The sequence below is a fragment of the Apteryx rowi genome, unplaced genomic scaffold (assembly GCF_003343035.1).
Source record: "Apteryx rowi isolate R43461 unplaced genomic scaffold, aptRow1 scaffold_86, whole genome shotgun sequence".
NCBI classification, from domain to species: Eukaryota; Metazoa; Chordata; class Aves; order Apterygiformes; family Apterygidae; genus Apteryx; species Apteryx rowi.
In genome coordinates this window covers 897895-923519 of record NW_020451160.1, presented here as the reverse complement: position 1 = coordinate 923519, position 25625 = coordinate 897895, and positions in this window count along the sequence as shown.

The window sequence follows — 25625 nt, the reverse complement described above, 5'->3', positions numbered from 1 at the left end:
TTTAGTCTGTGCAGAGAATTCAGGTTAGAGGTGCTGAGGCAGACAGGCTTGAGACTGAATAAAGGTGGAGAGGGAATATTTGCAGAGAATCAATTTAGCCTCTCTCATTTCAGTGTAGCTCAAAGCAGATGATAACTCTGATAAGAGAGCTAACTTGATCCGTGCCTTCTTCTCAGCTGTCCTCCTCAGGCAAAAACCAATCATACTGTCTGAGACTTCTGACAAATCAAAGAAATCAAAGAAATACGGAGGGCTCCAGTTCTGCCTTGGGTTCAGAGCCTCAAAGAACCTCCAGCTGATAATGACATACTTTGTTAGAGCCACTTTCTCCACAGGAACCCTCAAGAGTTGGAGTTTTCAGAAAAGTTTCTTCCCCCCCCCCACCCCCGAAGTTTAGAGCTAATTGCCCAGGGGTTTTTTGCATGGTTAGAAAAGAAATTCATGCTCCAGATGGCACCAGTCATTTTGGGCTTTAAAGAAAGGATCTCTCTTCTCACCAGAGTTATTTATAAATAATGAATGAAATAAGGTGATGAAATAGTTAACTAACCTGCTGTTCTACAGGCTCATTCTTAGTGAGCTAAGGAGGAGAGGACCATCCAGTGGCAGAAAGCTTAGGTAAAGTGGATTTTTTAAGTTCTCCAGCTCAGCACCCGGTTTTTGTCTTTCCTTCTCGGTGGAGGAGACCTCAAAGCATAGTGCATAACAGCCAAGGGGTTCTTGGAAGGAGACGGGAAAACAGGCCCCACCCAAGCAAACGCTTTTAAGCATCCACTATCTTATCTTAACAGCACTAATCACATTTTAGGTTAGGGCCACTTGTTCTGGTTGCTGGCCCCACCTAAACTTATCTTGTTTAATCTCTCCCCCCTTCAGAAAAGCCATTTTGGGAGGGGAGTATGGGTAGAAGGGGACTGTGCTTTAAAGAACCAGGGCCACCTTCACGGGAGTTAAGCACGGCACTAAGCACACTGTCCGTTTGCAACCTGGTGAGTGCAGAGGGAGAATGTGCGTACAGCCCACGTGTGCGCGCTTGCATTGCTCTCTGCTTTCTTGGGGAAAAACCTAGCAAGGGGAAAACCATCACTGATTTCAGAAAAACCTAGAAAGGGGAAAACCATCAATGAATGTGGCAGCAATGTTGCGTGGACATAATCAGTTTCTGTCCGCTCCTGCTGGGAGTAACCTTGACCTGCCTGCAAAAGCTTTGTCCAAAGGGGAGCGGAACTTTATTTGGAAAAGCAAACTGCATGGACATTCAGTCTTTCTGCTTGTTATTGGACTGAGAGATTTAGGCAAAGTGAGGGCAAGAATGGTGCTGGTTTTGCTGCCATCTCAGTGCTGAGCTGGAAGCTGCTTTCCTGTTGTCAGCAGAGAACTTGGTGTTGGCAAGGAGAAGAGGAAAAGGCTACCTGAGCTGCACATACTTGGCTCCCTGAAATAAAGCTCCAAGGTTGCAGAATAAAGAGGCCTATAATTTAGTTCTTTTCACCAATTTAAGCTCTTATTTGGATGGTATTCACAGTGCCTTGACTGATAGTCTCTTGGACTGTAACAGCCATTTTTGGTACTGGAATCGACGTATCCTTTTCAGTCTCTAGAGATGTACCCAGTCATACCATCTCTGAGCCTAGCTTCTGCTGGGGTGAAATCTCTCCTATCCTCTTATCCCAAACCCTGCCAACCAGCTGGTGACATGGCTGGTTGAAAAGTTCAAAGGTGCCATGAGAAAGCTTGAATTATTCATGCCAGTTTCCTTCCCTACGCCTGGCCCAGCCCGGCCAGAATCGATGTTAGACTCCACAGCTGGGCGGGCTTGCAAGGACGCTGGGACAGACTGCGGCTGCTTGGAAACAAGGCACAGGAGGATGAATATATTACCGTATACACGAATATGAGCTATGATATGTGGTGCTGAGCAACTTGCTGGGATCAAGCGGACAGTGTAGGTACGTTGAGAAATTTACTATGCAGAGTGATAAAGAAGGAGCTTGAGCAATTCTTACAGGTGAATGAAAACATAAGCTGCTAAGACAAAGTTCCAAACATTTTCTTTTAAGACTAATGACTGTACTTTATCCTCTGTATGAGGTAGGAGAAACCAGTCTGGAGTACTGTGTTTATGGAAGATGAGATTCACTTCTCTTACTGGTCTTAAAATAATAACAGGTATCTGCACTTCTTTCTGTCTGTAGATTCATGCTGTGTTTCTTGATAGCATTGAGGTTCTTCTCTCTGATGTAAGCAATTCTCATTTCCTCTAAAAAGGCAGAATAAAATCAAACTGTTCTTTTTTCCTGTGGTGATTTGGGTGGAGTTGTTACAATGAGTTGAACTGAAAAACTGATGAGCAGGATCTTTCACCTGCTGCAGTGTGTCAAGGAGGCAGATGGTCCAGGGCAGTCAGAAAGCAGGGCTGGTGTCAAAGGAATTGTTTATATAAGCAATGATTCATCTTACAGTTCCCAGTGATAGCAGCAGTGTCACAAAGCAGTCTACTTTAAAACCCTGTCTCAGAAAAAACTGTGCGCTCCAGATTTTCATGTTCTAACCCAGATTCTGAATCTGAGGTACTATCTTTACAGTGAGTCAAACTAAAGTCCTGTGTCCAAGCTCCCTACAGACTTCGGCAGTGTTCCCGATATTCCTCATCATCCAAGTGTTGCAGCACTTTTATTTGGTGGAAGATTTTAGCTTTCTGGACACTGACTATCTAGCAGTAATACATAAAAACAGACCTTATTTATTTATTTATTTATTTATTTTAAACTTCATTTGACATTGTAGAGAAGCAGTACCAACTTTAAGCCTTCAGGAGGACAGAATATTAACACCTATCCTGTGCTGAGGATTTAGGGTCTAATTCAGCTACCATTAATCTCAGTGACAAAAGTCCTGTTGCAGGATTTAAAGATCTAGGCCACTAGTATTGGTGTATTAAGCATGCGGAACTGAAATAAAGTGACTAGAGATTTACGTTTTTGAGAGACTACTGTTTAAAGAGAGGATAAAGGAAGAGGATTTGATGTTAGGAAATGAACTCTATACTGTGCAACATACACATCCAGGATGCTATGAATAGTGTCAGATCTAGACCAAAGTAAAAAAGCAAGTTTAGAGGGCTCCCTAAAAACACTGATTGTTGTTTTTCTAGCCAGGTGTGCAGTGCTGTTTCTATTACTTGCTTCTCCCTGATGTTGAGGCAACGTAACAGTGCTTTCTGGGCAGCAGCTAGTGGCTCAACATCAGAGCTGCAGCTGGGGAAGAAGGAGATACTGTTTTTCCAGATGCAGAGGATTGTTCTGCCGTGCAGGAGAGAACAAAATTAGTACACAAGAAAATACTTGCAGTAAAACYATGTGCTTTATACACCTACTGTGCTCTTTTTAGAGTATCAGTCTTCCTGGACTAGGTAAATCTCAAATGTGGTTTTGCTGCTCTCCTTGGGGTGGGTGAGGCCAAGCAGACTTTGATCAGCTGAATTGTCCTTTACCAGTTTGTCRTTCCCAGAGCACTGGAATGTATTTTCTTTGTTATTTGTTTTTAAACAACTTCTAAGGATGCTTGGTCTGCAAGCAAGTCATAGGGCATTCTAGAGAGCGGGTGGACTTCATTAGTGGACTGCCTTCTTGCAGTGCTAAATGTTAAAAATTCTCATTCCTCATCAAGTTTTATAGTAGCTACAAAGATTTAAAGCTTTATGCTGACTTGCCATCTTGACTACTCACTCTTCCTCCCCCTCCTCCTGCCCTAGGGCAAGAGGAGGCTTTAGACGGGATGGAAGCACATTTCAAAAAACTTTGGCCAGAACCCTTTCAGGCTAGCAGAGTGTGTACAGTACCCAGCAAGGGTTTACTTTTCGTATGGGGAAGAAAACATTGGTACTGTATAGTATAGCTAATCCTCCCAACTCAATCCCATCTATCAAAAATTGCCTGCCACCCTTGTGTGTCTGTCTTTGCAGTCCCCATTGCTATTGGGTATTACTGTCACAACTTGTACAGTGCAACCATGACTGCTGAGATGCAGGGTAAGAGCTGTGAACCAGATAAACGTGTTTCCAGTATCCTGTCAATAGTCCTACTTCTGACTGAAGGCTTCCAGACCCTGTATTTCATCCTTTAGGTAAGTTAACACCTCATGGAGTTACAGTGAAGGTGGAAATTACTAACAGAATCTTGGCTGCTAGGTCTTCAGTTGCCTGTTGAGAGAAATTGTAAGAATATGATAGAAGGATCTCTTCTCCCTGTAGAGAATCCACAGAGTTGGCTGTAAAGCAAAGAGAAAGAGAATGAAGGAGCAAAGGGAGAGAAGAGTTTAACATAGAAGGAGGTGAGAGGACAAAATACATAACAGAATTTCCCCGTGTCCTGTGTGTTGGTTTGTCCTTATGCATGGTTGGCTAGTGTCATCTCTAAGGTAACTATGAATGTCCCTAATAGGAGGCTTTTTACCTTTTTTCTTTGGAAATGATATTGAAGACTAGCAAGAGGCTGACTCATAAAAGTTCTTTATAACTGAAAAGGATAGAGGTGATATTTTCCAACAGACTGAAAGATCGGGACTTAACCTATGGGCACTTTTACGTCCCTTATTTCCTGCCTATGATTAGAGGAAAGATAAAGAGGTAAGTAATGCTGATTAACATTTGGAATACTGACCATTCCCTAGACTGCCAGCTAATAACAGCACACTCAGGAGGACTTGTGTGGAGATGCCTTTGCCTAATGGAGCAATATTTGCTTGTGACTTCTTGCTCAGTCTAGCCAGAAAGACACTGAACACTTGTTCCTGGAACACACCATTCAGAATCAAGCCCCATCATGGTGAAAGAAAAGATGGAGTCAAACAAATCCACTGACATGCACTTGGTCCGTAGTAGAAGTTTTCTTTGGCATAAATATGTTTGCAAGGATTTATTTGGGTACTTTTGCAATACAGTTATGTATGCACAAAAATCCTAATGTAGAATCAGTTATATTGGTGAAAATCCTTTTGCTGCAGGGAACGAACATACGCTATCCTAAAAAAAAAACCAATCTTCCCTCAGTATTTTATGTATCAGAAGCAATTTTGAAGAGCGGACTTATACTACAAAGTTAACGTACTTAGTTTTAACTGCTTTTTTTCTGCAGAGATTGTCTGATCACTTGACTGGATTTTTATTGTTACTCTCCACTCTCCCTATGATATTTATTTTTCCACCACTTAATTTCTTTTCTTCCCATTCCTCATTTATTCATTTATTTATTTAGCCTTCTCTCCAATAAGATTTCAACAGAGCTGTTAAGGGGCAGACTTATTATTTGCTATGAGAGCTGGTTTCCACATATAAATTTTGCTACTTGGGCTAAACTGTACTTTCAGGATGGGTCAAATCTTGAGCATGATCTATTTAATAATGTCCTTCTCTTGCACTGCAGAAAACGTAAAAGGTTTTCCCTGGGATAAACAATTACTATTTAACTAAAATTAACACATTTATTTAAATTTAGTCAGCACTTATTTGTTAGGAGAGAAGTGCTAGAATAAAAGGGGGAAGATTAGCAAATGATCACAAAAACCAGGGGTTATATTTTTGCATCAATTCTAGTTTGAATTCTAGTACTTCAGTATCAATGCAACTGGAACAGTTTGAGTTAGATGCCTTTTTTTAAACAATTGGTTGCCGTCTTTTCAGTTCTACTCAGTGATACAGCATCTACTCAGTATTCTGTATTTTCAGCCTTCAAGCTAGCGTTGTTCATGTAGGTCCAGTTGTGATTCTGGGTACCTAGGAAACTGAGTTAATGATTTACTGTTCATTAATTTGCTGTAGATCATTAGATGTGTTTCTCTCTCCTTCAGCATAAAGAAGGTTAAAAGAGAAGGAAAACCTGAAATGAAATAATCTTTCTTTCTTAAACTACAGCATGGCCAAACTTTTGTCAGCTGTGGAAAATCATGGACTTTGGTTCAGTTGTCTATATATGACTGGCCTCTGGAAAGAGACCTAATAAAAGAAGGAAAAAAAGGGTGATTCATGACAAAATGAAATAGAGACTAACCTGGTGCAAGACAGTCAGCTTGGTACTCCACAGCTGTATAGGTGTGGTTCTGCAAACATTTGTTCAGTTCTACAGAAAAGAGGTAATTATCACTTACGAGGACCTGGCCTGTCTTTGTAGCTTATTTCACAGCAAAATGCACAATGTTTTCTTTCATAGGTGAACTGAGATAAGCACTCACATCCTCCTGAACACTGGAGAAATGGCTCCTTCCCGATCCAAGACTCGGCACAAAAAGTTTGGAAAAGAGAAAGTGCTGAACTGTGAGAAAAAGGCAAGCTCTCCGGGAGATTCAAAGATCCATTGTGGGACACTGTGGGAAGAAAAGAGTAAAGGCCAGCTGACAGGCAAAGAGTCATTGCCTGAACAAGATGAAACCCTTGAACAGGACACCTTAAAAAGCCAGAGGCCGGTGAGGCCTAAGGGAAGCAAAGAAGGTGGCCACAAGAAGTTATTCCGGGAGGAGAGAGCCTCCAAGAGAAATGATCAAAGAGAATCTGCTTTTGGGAGAAAACATGGAGAACAATTAGTGTCCAAAGTGAAGAAAAAAGGAAAGGCCTCCAGACAACGGGATCTGACATCAGGACAAGAAAGTGATGACAGTACTAGTAAGGAGGAAAAGACCACTGTAAACAGCAAGAAACAGAGTTGTACAAGGAAGTGTGGAAAGCATCCTGTTGTTGGTGAAAAAGTCACCGAGTCAGAGTCTGTAAAGTCCTTTGCAGTGCAAAGTGTTGAAGGCTCTTTTCAGAAACATGACTTGCCACAGAAAACACACAATGCCAGGCCTAGGAAAAGACACAATGAGAATCGTGGCTCTAAGGAAGCTTCTGAGAGGAAGTCAGGTTCTCAATTCCAAGGCAGTGCAGCACAGGGCAAAGGTGAGAGAACTGGAGGAAAGGAAATTGGAAAACATACCAGGATTATTGTCACTGAAAGTGCAGAAGAAAAGATCCTGGAAACTTCAGATAACTCTTGTTCTGACTGCAGCAGTGAAGCCCATTGGACCCCTAAAAGAGGTAAAAAAAAGACTGGAGTTGACAGCACTGAAAGCAGTGAAGAGAAGAGAAGCTCTTCAGAGGAAGATGGCATCAATGAGAAAGAAGCCATGCTGGAAGAACTTCCTGCAGCTGAAGGAAAAGGCTACGAGAAGCTGCTCGATGAAAGCAATGAAGCAGCTAGTGTAACTGAAAGGCAGCAGGTGACCACGGATGGAAGGAAGGAATCTGAGGATGAAGGCACTTACTTTTCAGGATTAGAGGTAGAGGAGAAACTGAAGAAGCAAGATGACATGCCAAGACAAACAAAATCTATTCTAACTGAGAGCAGTGAGGAAGATGATGAGGCAAGTGTTTCAGGGTGCCAACTCAAAAGTTCTAACAGAGAAAATGACAATAATGGAGAAGGCAAGGAAAATATATTAGAAAAGGACAAGGATCAAGACATGTTAAAAGATGACCATGATCATTCTTACAGCAATGGGGAGAATAACACTGAAGTGAGCATTGACAAAGGAAAAGAAGTAGTAGGAAGAAAACCATTGTCTAGGGCTGTGAAAGCAAAACTCCACCACACTGACCTTAGCAAAGTACTTCAGGGAACTGAAGAAGAAAAGAAAGTGAATGATGAAGGCAACACACTGGAAGATAGCCCTTTGCTGTCCAAGCAACAAATGACATTGACAGAGAAATCCAGGAGGTGTGATACTGCAGAACAAAGTGAAGTGGTGGGACATATACAGACAGACAATTCTTCCTTAGACTGTAGCAAGCAGGAGTTAGCAGTGATGTTTACAAACAAGTGCTCTTCTTCATCCCAAGTCCTTCTCAATATGAAAAGCAAACATAAAGATGCTGAGATGAAACTATTAACAAGCTGTAAAACAAATTCTGTCCAGATGGCTTTGGAAACCAACCCTGACCTGAAAAAGGTTGAAAGCATCTGTTCAAAACCTACCACTCTAGAAACCCTCAATATGCATAAGGAGCCCGAAATAGCTCAGAGTTTTGCAGAGAAAAGATTAAATCTTTCAAATATTTCAAACTGCTCCTCTATTACAAAAAAAACATCTGATAGGCAGCTCCTTTGCAAGAGGAAGAAAGTTGGAAAAGTTATTGGAAAGGTTAAACTGGGTTCAGGCCAGACTCTAGAGGCAGAAGAAGAGAAAGCAAAGGAAGAAGTGACTGCAGATGCACCTTCTGAAAAAGAAAATGTGCAAGATAGGAAAGGATCCAAGTACTTGCATACCCTTTCTACTTTCAGAAGAGTCACCAGCTGGCTCAGTCAAAAACCTGCCAAGAAAGCAAGCCTGAAAGCTCGTCTTTTGAGTGTGGCACGTGCAATTGGTATCTCAGGATGGCTTCTGAAAAAATTTGGGAAAAGGAAGAAGAGCAGCAAGCCTTTTGGGTTCAGAAGGAGAATGGCAATTAGGATTGTAAGCACCACTGGGTGGGTTGGTAGGTCTGGCAAAACCTGCCCTGGTGCAGCAGGACAGCTGGGGATGGATGAGTTGAATGACAAAGAATCTTCTTGGCCATTAGTAGAGGGGAAAGGTGGTGCTGAAACAACAGAGGAGCTGGGACATACTGATTTTCATTCTGATGGTTCCCCTCTTCATGGAACCAGTTCCTTTCCATACATACGTAGCTTGGATGAGGAGGAGAACAATGCTGCTGATGCCAAGTTTGCTATAGTGTTCCCTAGAGTCCACAGCATGGTTCAGACAAAGAGTTCCTTATCTGGGCGCTCTGGTAGTGATTATTCCCTAGAGAAAGTGACAGCTCTATCAAGCAGAAAATCTGGGATACCTGTGCAACAGGGTTGCAGATTCAAATGTGACATTCCCAGATCTTTGATGGATCAAACCCCTCAGAGAAACAGCCAACAATATTCCTGCAATGATGAAATATTTGCATCGACAGCAGGCAGTGCAAGACAGATGACATCTACCGCAACCCAGTACGGAGTGACTAGGCTTCCGAGCTCCTCACCCCAGCAGATCAAAACTCCTGAGGGAGCTTCCACATCCCAGTTCTTCACCACTGGGCAAGACTTGCAGTCTCACCACAAAGACACTAAACTCTCCCTTTCTTCAGAAGCATCTGGAAATTACTGTTATGCTCTGGGCTTCCTTCCACAGCAAGAAGAGGATCCAAGGTATATAGCAGATTATTCCAGTGAGGTAGATGTCAAAGAGAGTTCAGGTGTCCTTCAGACTGCAGGGTCAAAAGTCACATCTTGTATTCACTGGTCTCAGCAGCAGGCTCAGGGACATGATCCTGCAGCATGGCTGAACTCTGAATTGCTGCTTCCACGACTCACCATTGAGAACCTAAGCAAATGGACCATTTACAAGGACCCACATCTGTCAAACAGCTGTGGGATGAAGGACTTCAAGGATCAGTGGGAAGCAGAAGATATTACTGAGGATATGCTAGAGGTGGATTTAATGCAGAAACAGGTACAGGTGATGTCTTCAGGAGTCATTTGAACACAGTGGTTTGGGATGAAGCTGAACTTCTGATTTTCAATAATGTGTTTGTGTATTTCAGGTGTACATGAGTGAAGAGAACAGTGTGGAAGTTGAGGAGATTGAAGATCTAACTGGACTGGAGTATGTATTGTCAGCAGTGTTCTGCAGCTGACTCAAAGTCACAGGGGCTTTTTTGTTGCCTTTAAAGCTCCTGTTGGCTCAGCAGCAGAAAGAACATTGTAGATCCTCGGCTATCCCTTGAGAAAATAGAATACCCCTAGTAGAGGGTATGATGCTCCTGAGAAAAGCTAAGTAAAAGGCTGAATTGTGCTATTTAAGTCATGGACCTGTACTGAGTCAGGTGTAGAGGGAACTCCTGACTATGTTGTGTGCAGTGTGTCCCCATGCTCTGCTGCACGGAGTGCACACTGAATCTTGAGTGTCACACACCAGAGAGGGAGTAGCTCACGGGGGCTAGCAGACTTTCTTACAGATGCATCCGCAAAACTCTAGCTCTCCTGCTAAACTATTCCCAGTCCTGAAATGAATTTTAAAAAACAAATCTACTTTACAGATAGTAAAAATGAGGTCCAGAGGCTGATGTGACTTCTGTGATGTTGCAGAGGGACAGAACTGGGAATTGAACATACCATTCTTTTTGATGAAATGGTCAGTAAATCAGGAAGACTTACAGGATGAGAGGCACATTTCTGTCATATTCCTACCAGCACTGACATCTGTGGCTTTTGCAACTCCCATTGCCTGCAACTATGGCAAACTCAAGCCCTAAATCTTTAACAGTTTTAAAGTCTTGGGTGTACTGCTATTGTCAAAAGAGGAACACCTAACATGACTCCTCACACATGCCCTGACAGCCTGTACCCTTAACATGCTGCTTGGAGAGACAACTATAAAGGCTGTATGCAAGGAGACATGAGCATGACACAGACAGGGACAGGCTGCATGTTCTGAGCTTTGGTTGCTTTATTCTCTCTGATGTGGTTAATCCTGGACAGGTTGGAAATGCTTAAGGCCAGTGAATAGTCTCATATCCTAGCCTCCTACAAAAATTGTGGAAGGGCAGAAAGGTTAACATTAAAACATGCAAGTGAAGCCTATAGCTGACAAGTCCTTTCCTTTGTTTCTAGGGAAGTCTGTGAGCGCTCAGTTCTGCTGTGTCTGAAGAAGAGGTTCCATCGCAATCTCATTTATGTACGGGTAGCGATATATTTTTTTCTTCAGTGCTCATTCATTCTGAACAAGGAGCTTCAAGAGAAAATGATTTCTGTCATTCCATCATGCTTTGATATTTCACCAAGTAGCACAAGAGCTTGCTCATTCCTAGGAACAGTGATAAGAAGGACACACACTGTTTTCACTCAGAAAAGGGGTAGCATGAAATGTTTGTGGTAAAACCTGAAAGCCCCAGAGTTTCTCTTGAATTTTGGTATTTGTTGCCAACTTTTGAGTGTGCTTGTGTTCAGTTTCAGACTCAGCTGCTCCTAATGGAGAGAACTCCCCTGTCTTAGCAAACCAGTTCCAAGTAAAATTTGTGCATCTCAAGATGAAACTTTGGAGTTTCAGCAAACATTTCACAGTGTTGTAGTCTGGAGCTAGTTCTCTTTTTTTGCAGTCTGGACTGTTCTCTTTTGCACTTACTGGCTCAGGTGTTCAAACCTGTGCCTGAAGTAGCATGTGGAGCTTGGAGAATAGGAAGTGACCAAAGAAGAAAAAATACCCTTTTCTCCCACAATACTAATGACGCAGTTTTGAAAAACACCACTAGAAAATTGCACTATGCCCTGAATGAGCTGGCAGCATAGTCAGAGTAGATAGTATTCCTTTAAAGCTCATTTTAATCTTTGTATTAGTATATGTCTTCCCAGTCGGTGGCATTCCTCATTCAGAAAATTCTAATAAGCCACCAGACATAACAAAACCTTTTTCTCCTGTTCTTATTTTTGGCCTAGACTTACATTGGACAAATATTGGTTTCTGTGAATCCTTTCAAAGACCTCAGTATCTACTCTGAAGATGTGGCTACCCAGTACCAGCAAGGGAGCCTCTCCAAAAATGCCCCGTATGTTTCTCTTTCTCAAATAACTCCCTAGACTCTTTTTCCTTTGGGCTCTGGAAACTGTTTTATTTGCTTCAGGCTGTCTGATAGGGCAGGATGAATGCCACAGGAAGTGAACAATCCATTTACCAAAGTGGTAGTTGCCTGAACATGCAGTACTACAGAGCTAATCTCTTTAGCTCAAGTTTCTTCGCTACTGGTGGAAAGTCCTAGATTGGATGCTGACTGGGACTGTAATGTGTGCCTATACCTGAGGAGTTCCTGGCAATATGCGCTTCCTATTGCTAACACTGGCACAGTGCTAGCACTGCTGGAGCTAGCAACATAGGCAGGTTCCTCTAGTGCAGATAAGACTGCTGGGGCCACCTATATTAAACACCATGGCACAGAGCATTGCTCGGGTTGAGCTGAAGAGGTTCTGCAGGAACCTGAACCTTGTAATGCCTTTTAATTTAGGTCAATAGTGGTATTGACCTAAAGTTAGCAGGAACAAAGCTCTGATTTCCCTGAGTCCTTGCATTTCTCAGATCATGGTACTGGCCCATCTCTAATGTAGATCACTGATGAATAACCTTTCAGTGCCATGTTTGTGTGGCAGAAATGTAGAGTCAGTTTAGTTAACTGGAGTTTCCCTTCTGTGCAACTAGACACATCTTTGCCATAGCAGAAATGGCCTACACGTTATCCCAGTCATCAGCCCAAGAACAATGTGTCCTCATCAGGTAAGAAATGATTTAAAGGCTTATTCATTTCCTAAGACTTTCATCTTTATATTTCACTGACCATGAGTTTATCACTCGGGCTCCTGTGTGAGGGCTGTGAGTAGAGAACATAAATAAGATGGATTTTTCTTTCACTTTGCACAAATATAGTTTGAATTTAGTTTCTCCTCAGTTTGGGGGAGTGGGAGAAAAGGACTTTGTCCTTCCCCAGTGGATTCTTATTTGGGCCTCTTTTGCCAAGTACTCTCAGTGTTTCAAACAATATGTGACAGATCTTCATTTGTTGTAAACCAGTACAACTTCACTGATTTACTGTAACAAGACCTCTGATATGGTTATATGAGGTAAATCTGTTTTGACCCCTGCTTCCTTAACTCTTGTTCTTCCAGTGGACACAGTGGATCAGGTAAAACAGAAGCTGCCAAAGTAATTGTGCAGTACCTGGCCATGCTGTACCAGAGATCAGACAGCTGCAGGCTCACTCAGGTAAGAGGCAACTGAGTTTGTGCTGTGATGGCTTAGCAAGAAGTGGAAGCCAAAGTTAATGCAAGAGGCCATATTGTTCATGCTGTTTCTCCATTCCTGTTTCACTGGGCTTTGGATGGGTTGTGGTTCAAGGTGAAGCTGCCATGAAGCCAGGGGCACAGCTGATTTACCTGCTGTTGTTTATTTTAGTATCTAGGAGCGCTGGTGCTGTACAGGCTGCTGTATCTGTTTGAGCAGAAAGATGATACCTGCCTCAGGGACCTTATAACAGAGTCTGGGAGTTGAATCTGAACAAACACAGAGCAGAAGTGAAAGATCATTGCAGTGAAGGGGAAGAGCTCATAGAGCTACTTACCCATCGTTGGAGATAATTACACCATGATAAATTCGAAAAGAGACTCTGTAGCCAAGTTGGAATTAATTCAATGAAGTCCCATCTTACCTGGATTTTCAGAATAACAGTTACTTAAGTTCCTTTTGGGTTTAAAATCTATGACTCCTACTAGGGTGTTCTCTCCCTCTCTTATTCAAGCCCTGCAATGTCCTACCTATCCTGGAGAGTTTTGGGAATGCCAGAACCATTCTCAATGACAACTCAAGTCGTTTTGGGAAGCTTCTGCATGTCCACCTGCAACAGTGAGTTAAAGGGACATCATGGGATGCTGCCCTTCCCAGCTGCCTGGGGGTGCTTGATGAGGAAAAGTCTAGCAGTAGTCAAGGATCATGCAAAAGCCCTCTCTCTCTCACACTCAGGATAGGAGGAGGGTGAGTTTAATCCCCTACTTTGCTTTTAAGTTTCCTCTGCAAAAGAATAGATCTTTACCTCTCAAAATGGGAAATAAATTAAGGACATAAGAACGGCTGAACTGGTTTATATCAGGGGGTGATCTAAACCAATATTGTGCCTCCAGCACTGCCAACAAGTGTCCACTGAGGCAACAGTAAGAGCAGACCAAATATATATGATGCTTCCCTCTAATACTCTCAAAGCCCTTGGCTGTTTTCAGCTCAGGAGTTTTTCAGAGCCTGTTGTGGTTTTCCATTTTCTTCTTGAACTCATGTAAACTTCATGCATCTGCAACAGTCTTTGGTGAGTGTTCTACAGGTCTAACCAGTTCCGTGAAAAAACACCTCTTTTTGTTTTGAACCTGCCTTTCTAACATCTGGTTCTTTCTTTCTTTTTTTTTTTTTTGACTGTTGCCAGGCACTGAGCTGATGTTTTTGTGGAACTGTCTATTATAACCCAAAGGTCTCAGTCTTAAGTAATGGTTAGCTCAGAGCCTGTCAGTTTATATCTGAAGCTGGGATTACTTGTGCATCACTTTACATTTATCTACAGTGAATTTCATGTGCCATTTTATTGCTCAGTCACTCAGTATTGTAAGGTCTTTCTGCATTTATTCACAGTTGGCTTTCATCCTCGCTACCTTGAATAACTTCATATCATCAGCAAGCTTTGTCATCTTTCTACTCAGGTCCTCTTTTAGGTCACTTATGAAACCTTGAGTTACATATCACAGGTCAGAGAACAGACACTCTGTGGAACTCCTGTGGTGACCTCCCAGTGTTATGAGGATTGGCCATTTACTCTTAGAATTGTTTTCTTACTTTTTAGCCAATTATATATCCATGTCAAGACCTTCCCTCTTATAGCATGATTGCTCAGTTTCCTTAAAAGTCCTACAACTTAATCAAAACCTTTTGGAAATCCATGTAGACTATATCTGTCAGATTGCCCATATCCACATGCTTATCATCTCATCTGAAGAACTCTAGGAGGTTTGTGAAGCAGGACCTCATTTTACCAAAGCCATATTGACACTTTTCAAATCAACTATTTATTCAGATGCCTACTAATTCTGTCCTTCATTACACCTCTGCCTAATCTGCCTGGGACAGACAGGCAGATGGGCTTACAGGCCTATAGATCCTTGCATGCAGCTTGACTCCAAACTGCTGGCCTCATAGCACACTATTGCTATAGTACTTGGCCTCCTGCTGTTGGTCTGGGATCATGTTGTGCAAGGTTATGTTCAAATACAAAACAAAAAGGTGGTCCCTGTCCCCAAAAGCTGTCAGCCTGACATAAGGAATGGGTGGGTAAGGACAGATAGGGGAGTGATAATGCAACTGAAGGGAAGGTGTGTAGCTCGTCCCCTGAACATTTTGGGGACATAAGCTGTGAGAATCATTCAACTTCAGGCTCCCTTGTACTCTGGAGGTTGTTCAGAACCCAAGTTGGAATCTTGAGGGATGTTTTATGGCAACTTTCTGTGTAATAGTCTGATCCAAAATGCCAGTGTTGGATGTCTTCAAAATTCAGACCAAGTTGGTCAGATTGTACCCTTGTTTCTTAGCAGCAACTCCCTCTGCTAGATCCTCAGAGAAACAATCTACAGGAAATCTGTCACAAGCCTCTTACAGAATGTCTCCTTCTTATACTCAGTGGGGCCATGGTGGGAATGTCCATCTCCCAGTACCTGCTGGAGAAGTCTCGTGTGGTGTTTCAGGTGAGGACCAATGAGCCCCTCCCTCCTAGAGGGGTCCCTCACTCTCTTTGTATTATTCATATTTTATGTTAAGTTCACTGTTAAATAAAGGGGATGGGAATAAGTATAATTGCCTCCCATTTCTTCTGTCAGCAAGAAGTACGTCACAAGGTGGCCGCTTCTCTTATTTGAATAAAATAGGAGCTCTCTACTCCAAGCAGGTTGAATTAAGCCACTTATTAGGGCTTACTGAAAGTTAAGTCTTTCCTCACCTAATTTTTCATGATGTCTGGAGTCTGGAAAGGGTCAGATATTGGAGCCCTGTGAAAGGAACTGCTCTTGGATGGAATGCTCTTAAGGTGTCAGTGAGAAATGCTGGAAACTTTTCAAATGACCCAGTTCTTGGGTGGTTTCTGCCCTCATCTTACTGACCTCAGAGTTTCATTGTCCACCTATTTGAGTGTTTGGTTTGTGGAAGCATGTATTCTCTAGGGTCCTGGAACTGGACTCAAGTCAATTCTATAAACTGTGTACCCTATTAGGCCCATGGTGAGAGGAACTACCATGTGTTTTATGAGCTACTGGCTGGGCTGCCTATGGAACAGAAAGAGGAGTTGTACTTGCAAGAGGCAGAGTCTTACTTTTACCTGAATCAGGTGAGTGAGGTGATGGTGCTCTGCAGCAGGTGATAAAGTGAAATTGCTGAGACATCACTTCTCTCTGATTAGCAGGGCCCTTTATGAGGCACCTGATAACTTTGCTTCTCTCCTGATGTGCCCCTCTCAGCACTATGCTGAAGTTTGCTCTGCTCCTTCTCACACTTGACCCAAGAAGGAATGCCTTGGTGTCTAATTTCCTATTTTTCTCACCCTTCATGGCCCCTGCTGCTCCCAAAGAAAGCCTTTTAAAAAAAGCCCAACCATCGTGTGGCCCCATAGCTCCACCTCGTGGTGTGGAAATCCCTTGCTCGTCACCTTTTCTTGCATTTGTCATTTATTACGGGACTGAAAAGAACATGGGGAATTTCTTTTTACCTTCTCCAAAACGCGCATGATTACTTGACTGAGTCAATGTGTGGAAAGTCTAAAACCACTGAAATAAACTTTTGATTAAGATTTATTTAAATCAGAAAATTGTTCCCCAGACTTTTGGCAAGTCATCATCTTGGAGCACGGTTGCTTTTGTTTGAGAATGGTTTCCATACCCAGGGAGTTCACAGCATCAGCAAGACATCTTTCCTGTTTCAGCTGTGTGGGTCAACTTTCCCAGGTGAAAAAAACTCTTTTATAGCAGCTATGGCCTTTTGAGGAACACTTGACAAGTGATTGCTATCATCTTTCCTTCAGGCAAGGAAGGGACAAGTAGCATTAATGACTCAAGAATGGAGGACAATTAAGGGCCCATCCTACCCAATAGATACTTATTAGATGATTGCTAAGGGCTAGAAAACTTACCTGCTTGAGGGGAAGTCTGTCTTGGAGGTTGGTAATATACCTTTCTCCACCACCTGGGAATAACCAAGACGACTATGCTGTTTCTGGCCTGGATCAGTGTTTCTGAGGTCTGCTGGCAAGGTTGTGTTGACGTATGCTGTGGAAAACTTGCACCTGTCACCAGCATTATCCTGCCAGAACCTGCTGGATATGGTGCTGCTGCTCTGTTAGGAGTGTGTTTTTTGTCAGCTCAGACAACACTGTTTGCAGAGAGGATGTAACTACCTCTGCAGAAAGATGCTCCTATATTCTCATGGGGATTTTCTAGTGGCAAAGGCTCTGTGTTGTAAACCAGGCCCTATGAGATGTGATGTTCTAGGTGATAGCTAACAGGAGTGTCTCAGCCTGCTGCAGAGAAGAAATGGAAAAAGATCAGATCATGTGGAAAGAAGTTTAGTAGAGACTGACAAAATCTCTCTCAGATTTCTCTTAGATCTCAGGCTTGGCAAGAAAAAGCCCAAGAGCTGCCTGGACCTCATTCTTTTCCTTATCTGAATCTGATGTCAGGTGGGAGCTTTCGTCAGAGACTGCTCTTGTACACAAACAGGTTCTACAGACTTCCTTGACCCAGGACCTCCAAGTGCTTCAGGATCACAGGTAGTTGTTAGGAGTGTCATTCTTGCAGAGAAAGGCACAAGAAGGATGGAAGTGATTTACCCATAGTGAAACTCTATGTCAGAGGCGAGACTATAACGCCGGACTGCTCTCTGTGTGTATAGAAACCCTTTGCCTTGATACATCAGGTTCTGGTACCATCTGAGGTAGTAACTCTGGCATGCCTCACCTGGAGGAGATTCTAGCATCCCCTCCCCTGTTGAGCTGCACTCCAGTAGTGGGTAAGGGGTGTCTGTGGGTGCCTATCTTGAAAGCATAATCAAAACACATCATCTGTGGGCAATAGAGATCTTGGTCTCAAAAACTTCAGGGAGAAAAGAGACTGGTCTTCTCTGAATGCTGAACTCCCACTAGTGGCAGCTGGTTGTGATGTCTCTGGTCTTTCTGTTTCAGCTGCCTCCAGCCCTTACCCCTGAAATCCTGGTCTGAAGCTTGCTGCTGGGACCTCAGCTTCAGCTGGGGGCAAAGGGGGCTGACTATGATTATTTCTCCCTTTTCTCTTAGGGCAGAGTGTGTGACATCCTGGGGAAGGAGGACAGTCAAGACTTTGTGGTCTTGGTGCAAGCTCTGGAGGGAATCAGCCTTTCAGACGATCAGCTGACCTCCACGTGGGCTGTGCTGGCTGCCATTCTGCAACTGGGGAACATCTGCTTTACCTCCTATGAGGTATGCTAACCCTTGGCAGCTTGGGATTGGGCTGCTAGTGCTGAGCATTGCAGTTGTCCCATGTGATGGGACCAAGGATGTTATTTTTGACTGAACATGATATGATCTGAAGACCATCCTGTTTCTAGCATATGAGGTTCCAGACTGACCTAGGCAGGGACAGAAGATGGGAGGCAACCAATGGGCAGCTGTTTGAGGAGCCAAAGTGAACCTAGATGGTGGTGTTCTGCCCAGGCTGTGACCTGTCTCTGTGCTGCTGAGATGCTGTCAAGAGTATTAGTTTTATCTGGCATCTGGTATCTAGTCCACAGTTGAATCTGTTGTTCTCCTCCATTATCTAGAAAGGATCATTTGAACATGCAGTCATTGCCAGTGATACTGAGATTCGGATTGTGGCCAATTTGTTGAGCGTCTCAGCAGATCTCCTGCAAAGTGCTGTCACTCACCGGGTCACTGTGAGTACCTCTGTGGCCCTTTCTCGTTCATCCTGAGGGATGACATGCTCTGTCATCAGAAGGGCTGCCACCTTGCAGGGTCGAAAATCTGGGAAGTAACTGTAGAAATAAAATGCTGTAAGATGGTTCCTATGCTGGATCAAGAAGGATGGGCTGAACCCCTCAAGGCAGCTCTGTCAGGGTGGAAAGATTGTAAAGTGGCAGAACTCGCATCTAGGAGGCTCTTCTCTAACATGACACGGTTTCAGGCCTAACATCTTGGCTAGTTGACTGCCCAACACAGATGTGGCAGCAAAATTCTGCTTTTATTTTTTCCTTTTTGGCACCTGGGGAAATTCTGAGGCCAAAAAGAAAATCCTGTAGTTAAGCTGGGCTAATTTTCTTGTGGATTTTCAAAAGAGAGGTATATTTGCAAGATAATAACAGTAAATCCCAGCTCTTTCTATGTGTCCAGGTGATGTCGTATGATCAGATCTTCACCCCTCTGTCTGTAGAAGGAGCCATTGATGCCAGGTAGTTCCTGCTGCTGTTTGTCTGGGTTGGTGAGATGCACTCAAGGGTGCTATCTCTGCTGTAACTGTCTTTACTCCCCTCTCCCTCTCAGGGACTCCATTGCCAAGACTCTGTATTACCTTCTCTTTGAATGGCTGCTGCTGAGGATCAATGAGTGGTTGGCTCCCTCGGAAACGGACTGCACTGTGGGCATTGTGGACATATATGGTTTTGAGGTTGCTTTTCCCATTCCTTTCATATTTTATGGGCTGCAAGTGTGTGTGCTAATTCTCTCCAGTCACTGCCAGAAATGGGAGAGAATCTGATCATGTCTGCAGAAAGGAGACAGTATTTGTACCATGTAATGTAAGTGCCTCTGTTGCGGGGGGTACTTCTCCTTCAGAAGCAGTGGAAAGGGCTCCTTCAGGAGATGATTTAACACATTTACTATAGATTCTTGCCATGAATTGCCATGTGGAGGAGCCCATCTCTCCCATGACTTTGTGGCATAGGTAGAATCCTAAGGCATGTACAGTTGGGTGGATTGGTGTGTAGGTGGAGTCCTAACTGATGTAGGCAGTTAAAAACCTAGTCTCAAATGGTGAGAATGGTTTCTGGTGCTCCCACCATCTCAGCCTTACATGTTTCATATCTTTACATGAAGTGACCAGTATGGTGCTGCATAAATAGTGCATATATCTGGCTTTCTAAGGAAGAGGAAAATGATTTGGGTTAAAATCAGACCAAACCAGCACTTTCAGTGAAAATGTGAATCTGACCCATTGTATTAACCCATTGTATTGAACACAGATCAAAACTGTGGTTTCAGCAAGTGTGCTGGAGTTTAGAAATCAAGGAGGTTATTTGTAATGTTAACAGGACACATGGTGATTTTGACTCCATGGTTCTGTTCTTATATAAAGAAGATTTGACAAAATCCCCAAAAGTTCTTAGAGTGTTTACTCTTAAACAAATTCCTGTAAAAAGCAGCTTGGAGTCCTTTCCTCACAGCCTGTGTTCTGCTGCTCTGCAGTAGCTCAGGGAGCCAGATCATTCGCTAACCTGTTTTCATGGACCAAACCCAGAAGAATTTCTGATATAAATAAGCTACACTGATGGAGGGAGCTGAATGAGGTAACTCTTAATGAATCACATTTTAATTATTGCTGATGCTACTACTAACATAGAAAAGAAAAACATTTTTAACACAGTTTTAATCTGTTCCCATTTGTTCCTGAAGACTTGAATGAAGTTGGAAATATGTTCACACAGTCTATTAAAATGTATTTTTTTCATGTGCTTCAGCCTGAGTAAGGCTTCCTAACATGAGTAAGAGTTAGTCCAGAATCCACTGAAGTTTCTGAAGAAATTTGCACTGATCCAGTATGTTTTAGATCAGGCCAAGGATAGGAGAGTTGCAGGGATTTTTGTGAGCAAAGGCCTTGCAGATGAGACTTTTTGAAATTGAGGTTAGGGTTGCATGTAGAGTTCTCAGTCAGGAATAAGTCCCCTTGTGGCATGCATAGACCCATGTTCCTGCCTCAGTGAGCTTCTAGGGGCTTCGCAGACTTGTGAGCAATAAATAACATGCAGAACGAGCATGGAGTGGTATGTGCTTGTCAAGGCCCGTGAGTCTTATGCTTAGGATTCATGTTAAAGTCTATGCTTGGACTGGTGCACACTGAGAATGATAGCACATATACAGGTTGGGGTGTGCATCCAAGAGTATATCTCTCTTCGTGCTCCTTCACAGCTTGTTTTGCCTCTTGCTGTTCGGGCTAGTCAATAAACCAGGCTGAGAGCTTGCAAACCAAACATAAGATGATTTGGATTTCTCAGCTTCAATACCACTTATTGATTAGAACAAATTGCCTGGACTGGGGGCTCAGATCAGCACTAGCTGGTGCTGTGTGTTATGCCCAAAAGGCACAGCCTTCTAGGAGGCTGCAGGTTGGACATGTAATGCCTTTTTGTCTTTGCAGGATCTAGGGGTGAACAGCTTAGAGCAGCTCTGCATCAACTTTGCCAATGAGCATCTTCAGCATTTTTTCAGCCAGACTATCATTGCCCAAGAGGAGGTAAATGGAACTCATGACAGCAGATGAGGGGCAGCACGTTTGGAATGAGCTTGAGACAGCAGCAGCTGGAGAGTGTCCTTTAATGGGGAAGAATGAAACTGAATGGACTTGGCCCTGTTAAGCAGTACTCATGGGATCCTAATCCAAAGAAAGCTGGCTATTACCTTTTACTAATTTGGTAGTAAATTAAGAGAAAGAGAGATTGTTAGTGCCTTCTTCCTCTTACAGATTTTATAAGCAACTTGGTCAGGATCAGGGACCTCAGTTGGTACTCCTAAAGCCTGTTCTGATAGATTCGTTGTAGCATTTTGCTCACAACTTCACAAGCTCCTGAAAATAGAAGCATATTTATCAGACTTGTTGACTTTCATAATTCCCTTTATCTTATTCCAACTAGAAGCCTTTCTCCTTCAAATTAGGAAAATCATTAGTGGATTTAAAAAGTTTCATAAGACAAGAATAGATGATTCTAGGCAGGTTTCTAACAGCAGGGAAACACTAGCTTCCTGAAGAGTAAACCAAATCTGTTTGTTAACTCCTTCAATTTGTTCTTGTTTTCATGGCTGGATTTGACTAGTTGATCTTTAACATGCAGGAGGAATATAGCCAAGAGCAGTTAGTTTGGATTCCTATTTCCAAGATGTACAGTGAGTCATGCCTCGATTTCATTTCTGCAAAACCCCATGGCATCTTGCGTATCTTGGATGACCAGACTTCACTGCCTCAGGTGAGGAACTCTTCTTATCTGATCCCTCTCACGGGATGGATATGGCAGGGTAGTTATACCCATTAACAAAGGTATTTGTGTGTTTACAGAGGTGTTACGTGTTTCTACACGTAACAGTGTAGAAACCTTCAGTTTAGCAGTGACTTTTCGTCCCACAAAATATGTTGAGTGGCAGGAAACATGTTTATCATCTCCTTTTCAGGCCACTGACCACACTTTCCTCCAGAAGTGCCATTACCATCATGGAAACAGCCCTTGGTACACCAAGCCCAAGCTACCTCTGCCAGTCTTCACTGTGAAGCACTATGCAGGCCCTGTCACCTATCAGGTGAACTCTGTGGACTGGCAGGGGGTTCTGAGCAGTGGGAGCAATGGGCCAGAGTGGAAGCATGCTGTGGGTGTCCTGATGGACCAGCTCCGAGTGCTGTGAACAAGACCCTCTCTTTGTAACTGTACATCCCTTTAGACTGTCAGTGTATCAGGAATGAGGAGAGACAACCAGGTCTGGCTCTGGCAGAAGCAAAGTAGGTAACTGGAATTACCTACTTTTTGCTCATGCAAGAGCCCTGGAAAGCCAGGAAAGCTGGTGCTGCTGAAGAGGATGAAGTGAGACATCAGAGCCTGTCTGGCAGTGTCTTCCACTGTGAGGGGAAAAAGGAGCAATCCCTCCTACAAGCAGCAGCCACTTTCCTCTCCACTCTTGGTGGCAGCAGGAACAGCAAGCCTCAGTCTCTAGCACTTACCCCCAGCTCCCCTCTCCAGCTGTCTGTCTTAAGTCAAGGTGTGTGTAGGAGAGGCGTTTGCCGGTCTGGTTTGTTGATCTGTACTGTGCATTAAATCAGGCTTTGCCTTTGCAGGTCCACAAGTTTCTTACTAAAAACCGTGACCAGCTGCGTCCAGAGGTGCTGGATATCTTCTCTCAGAGCCGCCTCAAGGTACTGTAGTGGATGAGGATGAGGATCTTTGCTTCAGGCACCTAACAAGCCCCTCATGGCTTTCATATGAGAAGCAGAAGGAGCCTGATCAGGTTTGGGGAGAGCCTGGAGGAACTGTGAGATTTGTTCTGCTGAAGGGCACTTGGGAATTCAGCAAGTCCCTTCTTTGGCTGCAATTAATGCATTTTATATATAAAACTTACAGACTGCCTCAGGATGGGGGTCCTGGCAGTGCTGGGAGCAAGGGAGAATGATCCTCCAGTTTCAGATAAAAGGGAYTGTTCTTTCCATGTAGCTGAGGGAGCTTTGGCTGTTCCTCTGTGTCTTTCCAGTTGGTGTCTCACATTTTCCAGAAGGCTAAGGCTGCCTACAATCAGCAAAGGGAGCTGGGGGCCAGAGGGAAAGGGCTCAAGCCTCAGGCTTCCACCTTGGTGTCCAAATTCCAGCAATCTCTGCAGGACCTCACAGCCAAACTGAGGAGGTGAGAGATGCTGTTATGGTGCCATCCCTACTTTGGGCTGATTGCTGCACCCAGAAGCTTCCCCTCCTTGGTTATTTTGGGATGGATTGGAGTGAGTTCTTGAGCAGGGGCTGGTTGTGAGCTGCTGAGGCAGAAGGAGAGGCTGGTGTTGTGTGTTGGAGAGAGGTGTCTTGGAAAGGTGGAGGCTCGTGAAGTCTGCCCAAGTCAGCACAGAGAGGAGGCTGGTGAAAGGTTCTTCCTTTCTTCTGCTTTACAGGAGTCATGCCTTCTTCATTCGGTGCATCACCCCTAATCCCAAAAAGGTAAGGCAGCATCCTGAGCAGCAGAAGTACTCCACTCCTCTCCAGCACCTTGCCTGCCACAGCTGGGGTTAGGGCTTTTATTTTTTCAATCGATAGCTGAGACTTTTCTTCCCCTTCTTTCTCTCACGCCCATCCCTGTGGCTGTGTGAGCTGACCACATGCTAGGGGATAAGAAGCCAGTGTCAAATGGGGACTCAAAGGATTCGATGATTAGTGTGTCCTGTCTCTGTAGACCATTGGAAGATCTACCTGAAGACAGGACAATAGAAGGAGCCCCTTTCTAAGCACCCAACCCTCTGTCTCCTTTCTTTTTTCTTTCTTCTCCCTTTTCCCATTTTTAATTCTGTCTTATGTCCACAGCTGTCAAATATCTTTGATGTGGAGTATGTCACTTGTCAGCTGAGGCATTCTGGGATACTGGAGGCCATCCACATTAGAAAGGAGGGATACCCATTTCGTTTTCCATTCCAGAACTTCCTAGCCAGGTAGAGTGGTTTATTGGCTTGCGATTCCACTCAAGGCCTGGGTGGACTTGTCAGCATATCAAGATTTGTTCTTTGGTGACTATAGGTAGAGCCCTGACTTCCCTTATATCARTGTATTGTCTTCCAGGTATGGACTCCTGGCTGCGAGAGGACATGACTGCTTGGAGGAGAGGGAAGCCTGTGCAGCAGTGTTGTCTCACGTGGTGGGGAACCCCTCCGAACTCTATCAGATTGGAGTAACAAAGGTACTGCCTATAGAGAAACTCAATCGCACAGTTCCAGCCATCTGTTCACTGGGTATCAATGGAGAGTGAGCACCTCAGCCTTTCTGCCCAAAGAGGGAGAGCCCTGCATGCCTCTGCCTCCATTTTGGTTTGCCTCTTGCCGTTGGTATGAAGGAGAGATTTTTAGTGACTTGGATGGAAAAACAGGAAATGCTGACTCCAGGTTGTTGTAGTAGCAGGGCCAACTCCTTGGTCCAGCTAGTGTTCCTCAATGGAGGCCTGGGCTTCTTGCTTCCCTGTCTGCTAACCGCCATCACTCCCTGATGGCCTGCTCCTGAACTGTCCTCCAAAAATACTTCCATCCCTCCCTCCTGTCTCCTGTGCCTAAACCTCCTGCCCTCCCCAATGGAAGGCAATGCACTTCCCTTAGCAGGGGATCTTATAGCCAACAAAGGCTCCAAGGAGGTGAACCAGCAGCTTTTTATTATTGATCACTCCTTAGAGAAGCTGGCAGCTTCCTTGTGGGTCAGCAGCTTCTCCCTTTGCCCAGGTGTTCCTGAAGGAGAAGGCCAGGCAGCTGCTGGAGAGACGGTGGAACCAGAGACAGAGCTGGGCCATCGTTACCCTCCAGCGGAACTTCCGCCGCCTCCTCCACCGCAGGCGCCTCCGCATTCTCCAGGAAAAAGTCACGATCATTCAGGCTCACTTCCGTGGTTATCAGGCAAGGTCAGGAGTCAAAGGTCAGGCAAAGTCTGGCCCTTGTCCTTGCTTAGGATGACAAGGTGAGGATGTGCCTGGCCAGGCCCCTGGGTGGGGAATCCTGTTGGATGAACTCTTACTGGAATGACTGGAGCTCACTGGAGCCCAGTGGGCTGTGGAGGCAGTTCCTGATGAGGACCAGGCTTAACAAGGGAATACCACATCCAGATTGGCTGGTTACATTAACCTTATGTTTGCCCAATACTCTTGAATTGAGTCCGCAGTTTGCCCAAACTTGTTGATATTTCCTTCTCATTTGCAATTCTTCTCTTTCCACAACCCTTTAGGAAACAATACAGGAGACTGAAGAAAACTTTGATGCAATTTAAGGTCATGATTTTAATCTCCAGACCCTTTGTTCAAAGGAGGATGTACTGCCAGGTAACAGCCCTATTCACAGAACTTGTACTGCAAGAGCTATTTCTGCCCTAGGTAGAGAGTGGGTGAGGCCAGGGCAGGGCTGGCCTTCAAGACAGTTTATTGGAAGTGAGGCAATGATGTGGTAAAACTGTCTTTCACTCTCTGACTGAGATAAGTGTAGTCAAAAGAAGCAGTCACTGAGACTGGAGCCTTCTCTCTGTAAACAAGGTATAGAACCGGCAAAGGCAGTACTTCTGTGA